Genomic DNA, 13879 nt, shown 5'->3' on the forward strand with positions numbered 1-13879 from the left:
CATTCGATTGCATCGTCAATTTCTCAAAAAAAAAAAAACTTTTGTAACTTGTACTTCGATTGGTTCAAAAATAAAGGATTCTGGTCCTGATGACATCAGGAGAGGCTTGCATCTTTACCTGATAAGAGTTTTTTAATAGCTTTTTAATAGATGCTTTCGCTCTTTGAGACCTTATTCGCCTCTTTAAAGCTGATAAGAATGTTAGATCGTCTTGTCAATACCTTTCGTATTAGTATTAGACGTGAGTTCTGGAAATCATTGAGCCTTGATGTGGTGAATGATGCTGTCAAACATATGGATAAAGCGAGCAGACATCAAACCAATATATATTTTAAAGAAATAGAATCAGAGTTCCCTTTGAGTGCTCTGATTAGACCATCTCCAGCATATTATTGGATGCGTTTTTGATGACCATTAGATTCATATTAATCATGTACATGTACATCCAATCCTAAAATCTGTCCACTACAATATTCCCCCGCTCCAGACTTAGCTATACATATACATATCGCCAGTTTTCCGGATCTAAGTTCACCTCCGGGTAGATCCGCACCCAGTTCCGGAGTTCAATCGAATACTCCCGGTTCAAATCTTTCGTACACCATGGATACGATTTTCTTTGTTATCCTACACGGGAGCAAAATTAAGCGCAAGGTTCAGCGTCTATGTTGGCTCTTTGTTCACCGAGTCCCGGATCCTACAGCAGCTTTTGCTACACCGGAAAATGCATTTTTGATCTATATACCGCATATTTATTGCATTCCCTGTCAGCCATTATATGCAGCGCGCGTTATATGCAGCGGTGTGCCCAGTAAGGAAATGCTTTTTCGGATAATTCGGAAGTAAATAAACCGGCCGGTATGTTTAACAACTATGTGTCCATCACATAGCCCGGTACAATGTGCATGTTGGCTTGAAAGTTGTTTACTATGTTTTACATACCAACCGTATTCGGGCCGTATGTAATGGAGGTGGCCACATTAAATCCCGAATGTAGCAAAACACGGCCAAGGCGTGGAAGACGAGCCGGAAGAAGGGGTGACCTCCCGCTATTGGACGTAACCCAATGGGCAGGAAAGGGAAGGCGGAAGTCGTGCGCCGCTACGGAAATGCAACCTTTTGTCACTACTGCAGCACCGGAGCATCCGGTGGATAAAAATAGGAAACAATCTCCGGTTGATCTGAGTGATTGTTACAGTGGGCCGCGGGTTTAACTCTTCTAGGAACTTACAGCAAAAGACCATAACTAGTCTCTCCAAATTTGTTTCGTTTTGTTTGTATTCAATTACGGTCTCTAACCGCCTGGAGGGAAATGTCTAGGGAGATGTGGATCCAAGGATCAAGACTTCAAAAAACAAAACCTCAACTTATGTGCCACGGCTACTTCTATTGTACATTGGCTCATTCGCTTATGTACAGGGCTAATATTGAGGGTTTTAAATAAAACGCATCCAGCGTGTCCAGCATGTCCAGAGATCCAGAGGTTCGCTTATGTAAGCCACCACGGTATAGTAGCTAGCCAATGTACTGCCCGATGTAGCAGTACACCTATGTGCAAGAACTCCGGCGCGTGATCAGACGAGCATGTCCATGTAAAAGACCATGTAAAAAGTCTCGGATGTTGTTTTTTTTTTGTTTCGGGTTGACAATCTCTCCTCGGGCGAAGCAGACATTTTTCGTCGTTGTGGCTATGTACGAACTGCGATGACTTCCATGTATGTGATGTGAGTTATATATCTATCGCCAGTAAATAGTTACAGCGAGGTAGTTCCAGACTCTGAACAAGATATTGCGTGTACAAATCCCGGAATACTGCCGATAGTCGAAGGACATTACAAGAACAAAGAAAACTTCTACTACCTACAGTCTAGTGCATCACCACCGAAGGTATGGACTTGACTGGGTACCGATGCGAACTTTGCAGCATTTTACTCCGAAGTGTTGAACTTCGCGTTGAGAAGGTCCTCGGATATTCGGTTCAAACCAAATACAGAGAGAGAGAGCGATAGAGAGAAACTTTTGCTTAGAGAATGAGTGGTCCTCGTGTCGGGATATTCGTGCGTACGCTTACATTACGGTGTTGGTGCTTGGGGAAGTAGCGTTACAGCATCCGGTTACTACACCTACCAAGCTGTGGTTTGTAAACGCAAACACAGACACCTCCTATCTCTCTCGTACGTTCACCACTCTCGCGCTCGCTCCCGTTCGCGACGCACAAGGACGAAGCTTCAAATAAAAAGGGGAAAAATTGCACTACCACCACACAAATGTCCTGGTGATGGTGGTGGTGGTGGCACACCACGATGGAGACTACCGCGCGTCGGGCCATGGTCACCACCGCCATTTACCACCAGCGTAACACACTGTATGCAACGCGTCGGAAACCAGACCCCCAGCACTCAGGCAATCAGCGGAATGTCAACCGCTCAGGCAATGCCGGCGGAACGGAAGCGGACATTTCGCATGCTGTCTCAATTTCCTTGCTGTTGTTCTTCCGCTGCTGGGTTTGTTTTTTTTTTTATGTTCGCAGGGAAAAATCAACATTAAAAATAGCTTCACGGTTTACCACGCTGCTAGCGAGGTGAACTTTGGGTTTGTGAAAGCGGACCTGATGTTATGCATATTTATCGGGCCTGCTGGTATTTAAAAAAAATCCTCACACACCAACACATACAAGCGTGTCGTCAACACAGGTGCATTACACGGCAGGACATAACATTACTGACGGTCGCTTCGCTAAGCGGTTGCCACGCTAAAGCCACGTGAAAGCTGGGCCAATCCGTACCGAACTCTCGAAGCGCCTAAAGGTAGGCAACCGGAACAAGCGAAGTAAGCGGAAGAAATGATGTAAATGCAGGACCGTAGCAGACAGAAAAAAGGAAGCTGAAAACGTAATAACTGGTAATAGCAAACTTTCATTTAAATAACGTCACTGGGACAGGAAGTTAAAACCATTTTCACGTGGTGAAAGAGAGCTCTCACTACTAACCTCTTTACTGTTTGCGACCCTTACGCGAAACCTTCTTGGTTCGGAGGGTGCGGGCGATATTGTAGATATTGCACACCACTTGATACCGAACCCCTTTCAATCACACTTAACGGCTCCGGATTATGACTTGTGTTTATGTTTTGCGCTTTTTTGCGCTGCGCGATTTGGGATTTAAAACCCGCACCACACCACAGGCGGACGCGTGCCTCGTCAAACTCGTCGACACTTTTTTGCGTCACTGGGCACCGTTGTGTTTTGAAACCGATGATGCGTTACTCATCGTTACACACCGTTACATCGGGATTCGAGATTTGATGGATTTCACCGCATCCTTCTTGGTTGTCAATGTGTCTTTCCTACTCTCTATATACCTTTTCGCATTTGAATTTAAGAACTTCAATCACTGCATGCCTAAAGGTAGGCAAACCACACACTGCACTGTAAGACTGCACCGCACGTCACTGGGTACGCAGTCGGTCTGTCTGTCTGATGCACACGCGTTCCACTCGCCTACTTAAAAGAAGCATGCCCTAGTATACACGGAGCTTGCAGGGAATCGGAAGGTTAATTTTTTTTTCTCTGGGAATTCTGGGGCCTGGAGTTGAATTTTGGAGACTTGGCTGGAAGTCCTGGTGTTGGTCGTGTTTGATGTCGGTGTGCTTGGTTGGTAAAAGGTGATGTGTGTGGTGTGTGGCGGGGATGGAAAAAGGGGATGGTAATTTTCTGGGTTTCTGGAGGGGGGGCGAGCTTTTTCGTGTATGTGTCCTATCCGGTTGGTTGGCTGACGTTTGGGGTTGCGGCTGTGTGATTGAGATGATTATAATAAACCATTAGTGAAATTATGTAACGAACCGTGTGATGAAAACAGCGCACACGACACCGACGCCGGTTCGTACGGAATGCGTTTTCGTCCTGTTTGCCCTGCCTCCTCGGGGGCCTGCCCTCCTTCACCTGTCCTATCACTGCTCGTTACACACATACAAAGATACACTTGCTGGAAGGAGCCGCAGACGCACACACCACACACTGGACTTATGGTACAGGGCCCACCACCAGGAAACTGCAACACACAGAGCACATTGGGAAGCTTCACCGAGGGACTGCTTGCCGACTGTGGGGACTGTCAAATGTCAGCCAATAAATGTGGCGTGTCCGTCTGCCTGTGTGTGTGTGTTGCGTATCCCGTTTTTCCCGTACTTTAGCGTTCGCCTCGTGGTGCAGGCCCGTCCGCGAAGTCGGCCAGCCAGCCTGGTCGGCATATGACCGACGGTCGCACAGCTTCGTCCGCAAATATATGTGTGTCGTCCGCACACCGCACACCGTACACATGTGCTTGTAAAGTGAAGCGCGCGCTAACGCGACAATACACAACAATACCCGTTTTCCTGTTTGTTCGCAACAGAACGCTGCAGCCAACAGAACGGCTGTGTTGTGCGGAAAAACCGAGCGGCCGAACAGCACGCAGCCCGAACACGAATGCCGGGCGAATGCCAGACGAAAATTGCATTTTTGTTTACATCGAGCTACTAATGCCGCGTCACTCACATGGCGGCATGGCGTCCTGGCACTACCACCACCGCCATTACAGACCTCGACCTGTCTGTCTCGCACACACTCTGGACACTCTCTCGCTCTCTCTCTTTCTCCCTCTCTCTCTCTCTCTCTCTCTCTCTCAATTGTGTGTGCGTGTTTTACTTGGCTACCGCACACCAACTAACCAGCTCTGTGTAATGAAGTCGTGCTGGGTGCATTTTCGTTCGGTCGCTCACGGTCTCTGCCGATAGCCAAAGCCACGGGGTTTATCTCCAAACAAACACAGTTACAGCTTTTTATCACATTCAAACACACACAGCCACAGACAAGAACCAGGAACCATTTGAACACCGAAGGACACACTCGATTACATACGCTGGCGTTGTTTTACTATTACTTTCTTATTCTCAACAACGACAGTAGCAAAACCGAGCTCAATCGTTGCAAGAGAAAATCGTGTGTGTGTGTGTGTGTAACGAGCGATGACCACAAAAACAAGGAAGGAGCTAAGTAAGCATTCACAGCACCGACATGTGGCGCGTCGCATTTGTTTTGAAGTTACTTAATACTAAGAGAAGCAAACTCAGACACTCTGTTTCACCGCTCACTAACACGATCCAGAGCGAAAACAAAACAAAAATCCCCTGAGATCCTTTCCGTTTTCTTCTGCTGTTTTGTCTGTCTCTTTCGGCAGTGACAGCTGCTACTTAGATCGAAGCGCAAACCACTTATCGCATGTGTAAGCGCCTAAAGTTATGCAACCGGTGATGCGTATTATTAACAAACGTTACATCTCACTACAGCTTTGCGTGCATTGAAGTGATCGGTAGGGACCTAAAAGGATCACCGTAAGAAAGCCCCCCAACAAACCAACAAAAAGCACGAGGACACACGCACGGTCATGAGTTGTATTTTGTGTTTTTTGTTACACTTTTTAAAACCAGACACTAGAAAACACATGCACTAACAACGGAAACACACACACGCAGGCACGCACACACGAATAGCGTTATTGGTTCTTATTCCGTCGACGGAGGTTTTTTTTTTCTTCGTTTGTTCCCACCGGGCAGCACAAATCACGACAAATGCCCGTGTATGCATCGATGGCGGATGCTCGACAATTACTAAATCTGTCCGACACCGTGGCTCGAACCAGAACCCAGAGCCCAATGGCTGATTAATGTGATTTGTGAAGTTTGGTGAGACTGGTTGGCTGGTAGGGTGAGAAGAGAGGGAGACAGGAAGTAAGGGTGGAGGGAAGAGGGGAGGAGGGGAGGAGAGGGAAGGAAGAGGTAGGCTTGGAGTGTGGATGAAGCGGGGACGCGAGGGAAGAAGAAGAGAGCGAGAGAACACACACCGTACAGTTTTGCGACTTTACAGCTTGGGATCTCGTGTTGTACTAAATAATGATGAAAACGCAACATTACTTTAAATATACTGGAGCAGTAGCAGTACCAGTCGGCGAACATACACACACACACACGAACACGCACACAGAAATACACGCGCACACTGGTATACACTTGCCAGAGCCTTGCAATCGTTTGATTGCGTTTGGAGTCCTTGGCTCGTCGTCGTCGTCGTCGTCGTCGCTTGCTGGTCGACTACTGGCCCTCGTGTCGGCTTGTTTGTTACGACGACTCTGCCTTCTCTGCCCGGTGCTGGATGTTGGTTCGTCGGTCCCGAGCCGTGCCCTCCACCACCCGTCCCAACCTTCCGGACCATTGGTTGGTGGTCGGTGGGTGTATCCAACCTGTGCGCCCACCGCCAGTGAACGGCGATCCCACCAAGGCTATCCTCGGCGCGGCGAGATCGTCCTGCGACAGTTAGTTATCCTGGGTTTTGCTTGCTCGCCGTACACCTTCCAGGCCTTGGTCACGATCCTTGCTTACTCCCAGCTACTACCGCCACTACTACTCCTTTCCCCGGTTTCCTGAGGGAGAGTTCCAGGGGAACGGAGGATCGACGACTCCTTGCACATACGCGGGCGGGGAGGTGAGGGGGGGGGGGGGGTGAGGGGGGTGCGAGGGTTTCGGTCCAATCAACGCTACAGCCAACCAACGTTCGGCAGCCAGCCACCAAACCAACCAACCAACCGGGCCGACGCGACCATTTAACCAGCCAGCCAACCAACAACCAACCAGCAACCAATCAACCAACGAAAAACCCCAAACCTCGGTACCCACCTCTCGCTCTCTCCAACTTCGTCTCCGTCACCACCGTACGCCATGTAGCGCCCATGTCTATCTACCAGCTCGATAAGCAAACCATTTGACAGCGGCACCCTGCCCGGCAGAATCCTCGCAAAGTGGTAGCTAGTACATACCGTGCGATGTAGTTCGTCCTTTAAAGCCCAATCAAACCCTGGAAGCGATTACTTGGGCGAGGAGCGTTCGTGTACCACCCGTAACGCGGAGTGGTGGAGGGGCGGGAGGAAGAGAGGAAAAAAACTCCCCTCCCCCCCCCCTCTCCTCTGAACCGATCCTCCCACCCACACACACACATATAGGGAGAGCTCTTCTAACACCTTCTCCGCGGTGAAGAACCCAGGTACCCATTGCTCTGGAGGTTCAGAGTTCCGAGTTTCGACGTTGGTTTCCATCACGCCAGGTTTGTCTCTATTCCTTTCCAACCAGCGATTCATCATATAGCTTTACATACACGACAGCCGATGCAGCAGAGCGGCGGCGGCCAGAGTCCCGACAGACGCTTCAAGGGACGAGGTCGCCCTGCCCACATGTACTCACAGGTTCAGGTCCAACTTACGAACGTGGGGTACAGCTTGCTTCCACAGTTGCCGCCGTCGCTTATTTACCACGTTGACAACTCACTCAACCAGCAAGCATGTTCAGCCCCACCCTTCCACCTCCGTCTGTTTTCGCCTCACTCTTTCCCGGAATAGCCCGGACCTTTCCAGATATCTTGACATCCACAAGCACAGCTAGCTCATTTTGTTCGATGCAATTTTTCCTGATACCTCACACCTCTCCCAGGCAACTGTAAATGGTGAACTGCAATTGCACTATGTATATACTGGTAGTGCACTTGCCAACCGCAACATAGCGAGGACTTGGTGCTTTCTATATATATATATACATACATACATATAGGCGTCCGCTTATGTTTGTGAATGCTCAGTGCTTTCTTTTCCGAGTGCTTTTTTTGGTGGGTCGTTGTTGGTACTTATGCTACATTTTGCATTTGCTGTTTGCTGCATAGTTTGGTGAGTCAAAGGTCGAGAAGGCGAGAATGAATATAGGTAAATATGTTCACTTACAGAGGTATAGTGCACAGTACATTAACCACCGAGGTTTCAGGAGTCTGCCAGATTGGTATGTACTGTGTGTTCTATCTCGCTCTCCCCTTCTCGCTTAATTCTTGGTAGCACTATGGATCTCTCTCGCTCTCTCTATCTCCTTCACAATAATACCCTTGTTAGTGATAGCGAGGTAAAGTGAGTAAGGAACTCAGCTATACCTAGATATATATATGGTACAAAGCAGCGTTATGTAAGGGAAAGCACATAGGTACCGAGAGCGCACTTTCCCAACGGTATATGCACTTCCGCGTGATTTTCCAATGCATTTTCCCTAGGTCGGGTTCTTGCTTCACACTCTCTCTCCCTCCCTTTCTCTCTCTCTCTTGCACTCTTTCGTGTTGTTTTTGTGTGGAACTCACACAGTTCTATCAAGCGAAGGACACTCCACAGTCCTTCCAAGTGGGTAAGGATGGAAGCATATGGGTGTAAAATTAAAAATAAAGACGGTTGGAAAGGAAAACATCGACACTGATGGCATTTCCGCACTCGCTCTCTCTCTCTCGCTCTAGGTTTCGTTCTCTCTTTTATTCGGTCTGCTTCACCCTCATCCTATTGCTCTATGACTGCCCTTCCTGGAGCCTGCTGGTTGACGGCGTTTGCTGCATGGGCTGATCGAAGATGGGATGCGTTACTTACTTGGTGTCTCGAACTAGGAGCACGTTTTCTCGCTCCAGTAGCTTTTGCGTGCGTACTATAAATAAAGCGGTATTTTATAGCACCACACACACACACACACACACACACACACACACACAGTCAGATTTCCTGTATGTATACATAACGGCAAAGTGCGGTATGTAACGCTTAAAATTTAAAAGTATAAGTAAAACCACGATGCAACACCAACAGCAGGCCAATGCAGGCCGGTCGTGAACAATGCGACACCCTTTGTCAAAGCCCTATTCTAACTTTTCTTCCTAGTTTTCCGGAGAGTTTTTCCTTCCTTTCCTGTCCTCCTCCTCTTCCTCCTCCTTCTCCTCCTCTCCTATCCTTTCCTCCCCTGTGATACTTGTCCCTCGTGACGATCCCGCTGTTCGAACCGACCAGCCCGACTCCTTAAAGAGTAGCTGCATTTCCTGTCGCTTTAAAATGCAACGCTTTACCATCCACCCAGTCCACGGAGGGGGTACGCTGGCACCCCCCGTTTATACTCCTGCGTGTGTGTGTGTGTGTGTGTGTTTAATTTTCACCACCCACCGATGGCCGCCTGCAAAAGCACAACAGAGCGAGCGTCGGAACGGAGTCGGTCAAGCGTTACATATACATGTGCGTTACATTACGGTGTCGGTGCCGTTCCTGGTGGGAAGCTGTAAGCAAACCCACCCACCACCCAAACCAACCCCATTTTCCCTCCCCTCCCCCCCGTTTCATTTCCCTCACTGTGGTAATAAAGTCCTGTGCTTCCGTGTTCGATAAAATCTGTCAATATTGGCGAATTAATTGGCCAGTTGACATGACCCTACGGCCAAACAACTCCCACCCACCCATTCGCTCACTCGCCCTGGAAAGCTGTAAAATAAGCTTAACTTATCGCACCATCTCTATACATAGTGCGTGCGTTAGTCCGGCTACTGTCCAGCAACACGGCATAAAGGGGATAAGGCGTGGATTAAATTTACCAACCACTATCTACTCAAACGCTTTGCATTATTGCATTATTATGGTAGATGTTGCTTGTTTTACAATTTTTACCTTCATCTTTTAACTATTTTTACATAACTTACTTACTTTTGTACCAGCAGCATTCACTTACATATGTGTTCTAGGTTGGCGATTGAAATTTTTCATGTATTTATGTATTTTTATATTTTTCTCACACATAAATACGCTGGTATGTCCTTGTGTAAAACCACATTAGACGAAAGGGACTAAGGGACAAAATTATTACCTCCTCACCCCTCCTCTTCCTCCTCGTCTCTCTCTCTCTCGTCATCTCCCTTCACCGCATTCATTATGATGTCCTGTGTATGTGTGTGTGTGTTTTTAAATCCGAATGAGAAAATGCACGCAGTTCATGTAAAACTAGAAAAGCAAAAAATCGTTCCCTTTTACACATACTCTTACACACAACGCACATAAAGCTGGCTACGTAGGATGCTTTTCACATAAATAGTTCTGGCAGCTTTAGGTGGCATATAAAAGTATCGCCAACACCAAAACAAAAAAATCCCCCCGGTGGCGCTTGATATTTAGTTAGTGTTTATTTTATCAGCTTCAGTTATTTTGTGTCCTTGCAATTCCTTCTTCCGCTAGCGTGGTTCTAATAATCTTATTGTGAAGCTGTGAAGGTTGATGCACATTTCTGTCCGGTTATATTTTCTCTCTCTCTCTGTCTCTCTGTTTCTCTCGGGTGTACAACGCAATGCATCGCCACGATTCCAATAATCCTGCTCCTCCAGCAGCAACCTGCTACTATATTGCTATATTATTAGCGTGCGCCTGCAATGTATGCAATCTGAAGGACGTAAATGGTAACGCGCGCGTTACATAGCCAGCCTAGACCGATGCACATGCGCCTGTATATACGGGGTTGGGTGGAGGATACCGTGCGTAACGCTGTGGATCGTCTCTGGGGTGCATCTAGCTACAAGCAGCACTAGGTACTAGGCTAGGAAGCGGCTCGTTAGCCATGGCCAAAGCCCGAATACCGATCAGCTCTTTCGCATGCAATAATGCTTTTGATGCTTAATTTCCTTAAGGTTAGGTTAACGGTTGGCATACAGCTAGGGCAGTGGGAAAAGGATGCTGCAATTTAAGGGCACATAAAAACGGACCTTAAACATATATATGCCAGCCTGGTCTGGCATATATATGCACGAGACTGCCCTTTAGCTAAAGGATTCGCACAGTATATACCGACCGGTTCACTATATAGACTGGCCGGCTGTCAGGGATGGAATCGGATCACGCTATGTAAGTATATGTAAGCACCCCGGGTAACTGTCCCGTACGTATGTATCACGGTAACGCTCAGCTTACATCGGTATTAGTACGTCGGCTGGCTATTATTGCTCGTTACTGCTTTATCGGCCCCGTTGGCAGAGATTTTACACCGAAAAAACCAAAACACACATTGGCCGGAAGCAACAACAGCAAGGAAACCCTCAGGATTCCGTCATCTTCTTCCCTCTCTCTCTCTCCCTCTCTCTGTCTCTCTCTCCCTCGCTCTACTCATCCCCAAATCAGGACGTGAGTATAGTGTAAAATCGGTCGGTTTGTGTGTTGTGGCGTATTTAAAAACGGCAAGCTTTTCCGGTATTTGCATGCAAACAAGGAGGTGGTGTGAGGGGGCAGGAAAAGTGCAAAAGAGGTTTTTCATTTTCCATCGCCAACTTTTTTTTTACCACCAGAAAACCCCCAACTATAGTGCACTCTAGTTCTCATTCGCACTCTCTTTCTCTCACGCACATTCTCTAGTTCGCTAGATTTATTTCTCTCTCTCTCTCTCTTTCCTCTTTCCTACCTCCCACCCAAACCTCTCCCCGTTTCCTATAACACTTGGGAATTAAAAGATTTCCACTCGCGTTTCGGCGCTTCTCGGCATCTCTCTTCATTACTGTGAATGTTCTAATTTATTCGTCCTTTCGCCGTACCATTTCCATCTGTGTATGCGTGCGTGTGAGTTTGTCCGTCCATGTATGTATACTTTTTTACCCCGACCCCCCTCCCCCTCCCGCCCCTTCAATCTCTTTCCCTCCCTTCTGCCACACTCATTCATATCGTTTGCTTCGATGCCAGAACAGGAACAATACAGTTCTTCCTTCTTCTTTTTTTTTTGTTTCTCATTTTCCAGCCTGTTTTATGCCGTAATTTCTCCAGCTCTATAAATAATGGGGTTGCGAAAGAAAAAAAAAAGTAGTACGTGGGAGGTTGAGGGAGTGGGGGGAGGTGGGAAGGGGGGGTGGGAGTTTTATTTGCATTTCGATTTCTACTTACTGTCACAGCCCAACCGATCCAACCCACCCACCGAAACAGTCGGCTGAGAAGGGTTTCATAACGTTTTTGCTCCTTTTGTTTTCTACTGTCTCACCAACTGTTTTTTTTTCTTCCTTTTCTGTGTATCTGTTCGTGCTGTTTTTTTTTCTATGTGTGTTTTGCTATATTTATTTTCTTCTTTCAATTTTCTTCTTCTTCTTTTTTTAAATTTTATTTAAAAAATTTTTTTCTTCCTTTCTTGGTTTACTTGTTGTTTAATTTTAAAGGAAATAATGGATACTAAGGATAGTGGACTTACCCGTTGCGTCTAGTGCGCTAAAGCACATGGTTTGGACGGGACGAGGAAAGATGGCGGCCGGATGTGGCGGCAGCGGCGACGGCGGCAGTTACGGCAGGATGAAGATGATGATGTCCCGGGGATGATGAAGGATGTCTCGCTAGCGGCGTGGCTCCACTATCGACCCGGTGCCGCACACACACACACGCACGTACGCACTCACACACTTGCCCCACAAGTATCACTGCAACTCTATAACTATTCGATAAAGTCACCACACAGTCGACAGTGTATTATCTTTGCTTCTATTGCCTTTTTTTCCTTTTTTTCTCCTTTTTTCTGTCGGTTGGTTTGGCTCCAAAAGCACACAGCCCCGGTTACGACTTTACACCGGGAGCGTCACCATCGTAAGCGGCTGGCCAGAGTGACAATGGTAACTGGTGTCGCACAGAATGCACCACGGACCACACACGGTAGCACCATGCACCAGCACCAGTGGATGCACATGCACACACACACACACATACACACGCACACGCCGGGCATCGGGCGAATCGGGTGTCCCAGTGTTCGGCGGTGTCTCGCTGTTGAGTCCGTGTTCGTGCGTGCCGTGTCTCGGTGCACTGTTGCTAGGAAGTTAAAACCGTCTGACCCTGAAAACTAGCCAGCCACTACACTCCTCTCGTGCCTCCATTTTCCCCTGTTCTTCCCCTATTCTTCCTCCCTTGGGTTGCACAATCGCTTTCTCTCCCTCTCTTTCTCTCTCTCTCTCTCTCTCGGTCTGTCTCTCTGTAACACACATCCAGTGTCCTCGCGGGTTTCTGCACTCACTCACACACGCATCCGTGCACGGCTGTAGAGACAGCGTAGCGGAGTAGCAATAGGACTCGGTCTAGTGCTCGAAGGACACGAAAATTGTGCAGATGCACCAGTCGGCGACGCAACGCAGCGAGCAACTAACAACCGAGCGACTAACACGACGCCACGGATGCACTATGCCTAGCGGACCACACATACACTGCATGCACAAGGCACACAGACATAAAAAAATTGCTGTTGCTACCGTTTTTCGAATTATCTGCTTCGATTTTCCCGATTCCCGTGATGATGGAGGAGGGTGCGGGAAAGGGCGAGGGGAAAGGGGAGGCGAGGTTCGCCAGTAACGGAAGCCGAATGTCTCCAGCCCCCTCCAACATCCTAGCCCGCGCATCTCCCGGTTTTGAGAGGAAGCGCATGTGACCTTACACTACCCGCCGCCATAGGGAGACGCGGTCCTCGGGATGCTGGAGGTGTGAGGACGCCCGGACGGAGTGAGTTACATGGTTTTACATAATCAGGACACTCTGGACTCCACGACTCTAGGCTGCATGCTGTGGATGCACCAAAGCGGATACTAACTACACAAGCAGGAGAGGGCGAGCGAGAACGAGAGAGGGAGAGAGAGAGAGAGCTAGAGGACACATATACACCGATAGAAGAGTGAGTCGCAGTGGGAAGAGGAAGAGATGGGAAGCAAAACCATACACACCAACACGTACGTGCAATGTAATCTGGCGCGTGCAGTGTTGAGGAAAATTGCTATCCCCCACCGCACCCTCATCTCTACTCCCCGTCCTTCTTACCCCTTCCTAACCTCACCGTACATTGGCAACCCCATTTCGAAGGTAATGTGTGCATAAGATTCATCCCTGTAGGAGAAAGATGCACCGGATGTCCTCTTTAATGTCGGTACCATTTGAACCAACCGAACCGTACCGACATCCCCATCGATATCCGGAGAGTCGGAGATATCTGGATGAGAGGGAAGGGAAATGGGCGCCCGTGG

The 13879-nt window shown here is 48.2% G+C and overlaps 1 protein-coding gene across 5 annotated transcripts in view; it reads right to left on the reverse strand.

Moving 5' to 3' along the window:
• Positions 1–13501, reverse strand: part of LOC118509861 (mediator of RNA polymerase II transcription subunit 13-like) — a 78668-nt gene extending 65167 nt beyond the window's left edge. For 2 of the 5 annotated variants that reach the window (XM_036051138.1, XM_036051103.1), the window contains exons 1-2: positions 5950–6204; positions 2990–3789 (exon numbers count right to left, since the gene is read on the reverse strand). The gene's annotated coding sequence lies outside the window, so the exon portion shown is untranslated. Of the gene's footprint in view, positions 1–2989; positions 3790–4366; positions 4487–5879; positions 5901–5949; positions 6205–12075 lie in introns of those variants that run through there. The other 3 variants (XM_036051113.1, XM_036051122.1, XM_036051094.1) reach the window with 3 other exon arrangements.
• Between the last annotated feature and the right edge of the window lie 378 nt (positions 13502–13879).

Source organism: Anopheles stephensi, chromosome X (assembly GCF_013141755.1).
Source record: "Anopheles stephensi strain Indian chromosome X, UCI_ANSTEP_V1.0, whole genome shotgun sequence".
In the NCBI taxonomy this organism is placed as follows: domain Eukaryota; kingdom Metazoa; phylum Arthropoda; class Insecta; order Diptera; family Culicidae; genus Anopheles; species Anopheles stephensi.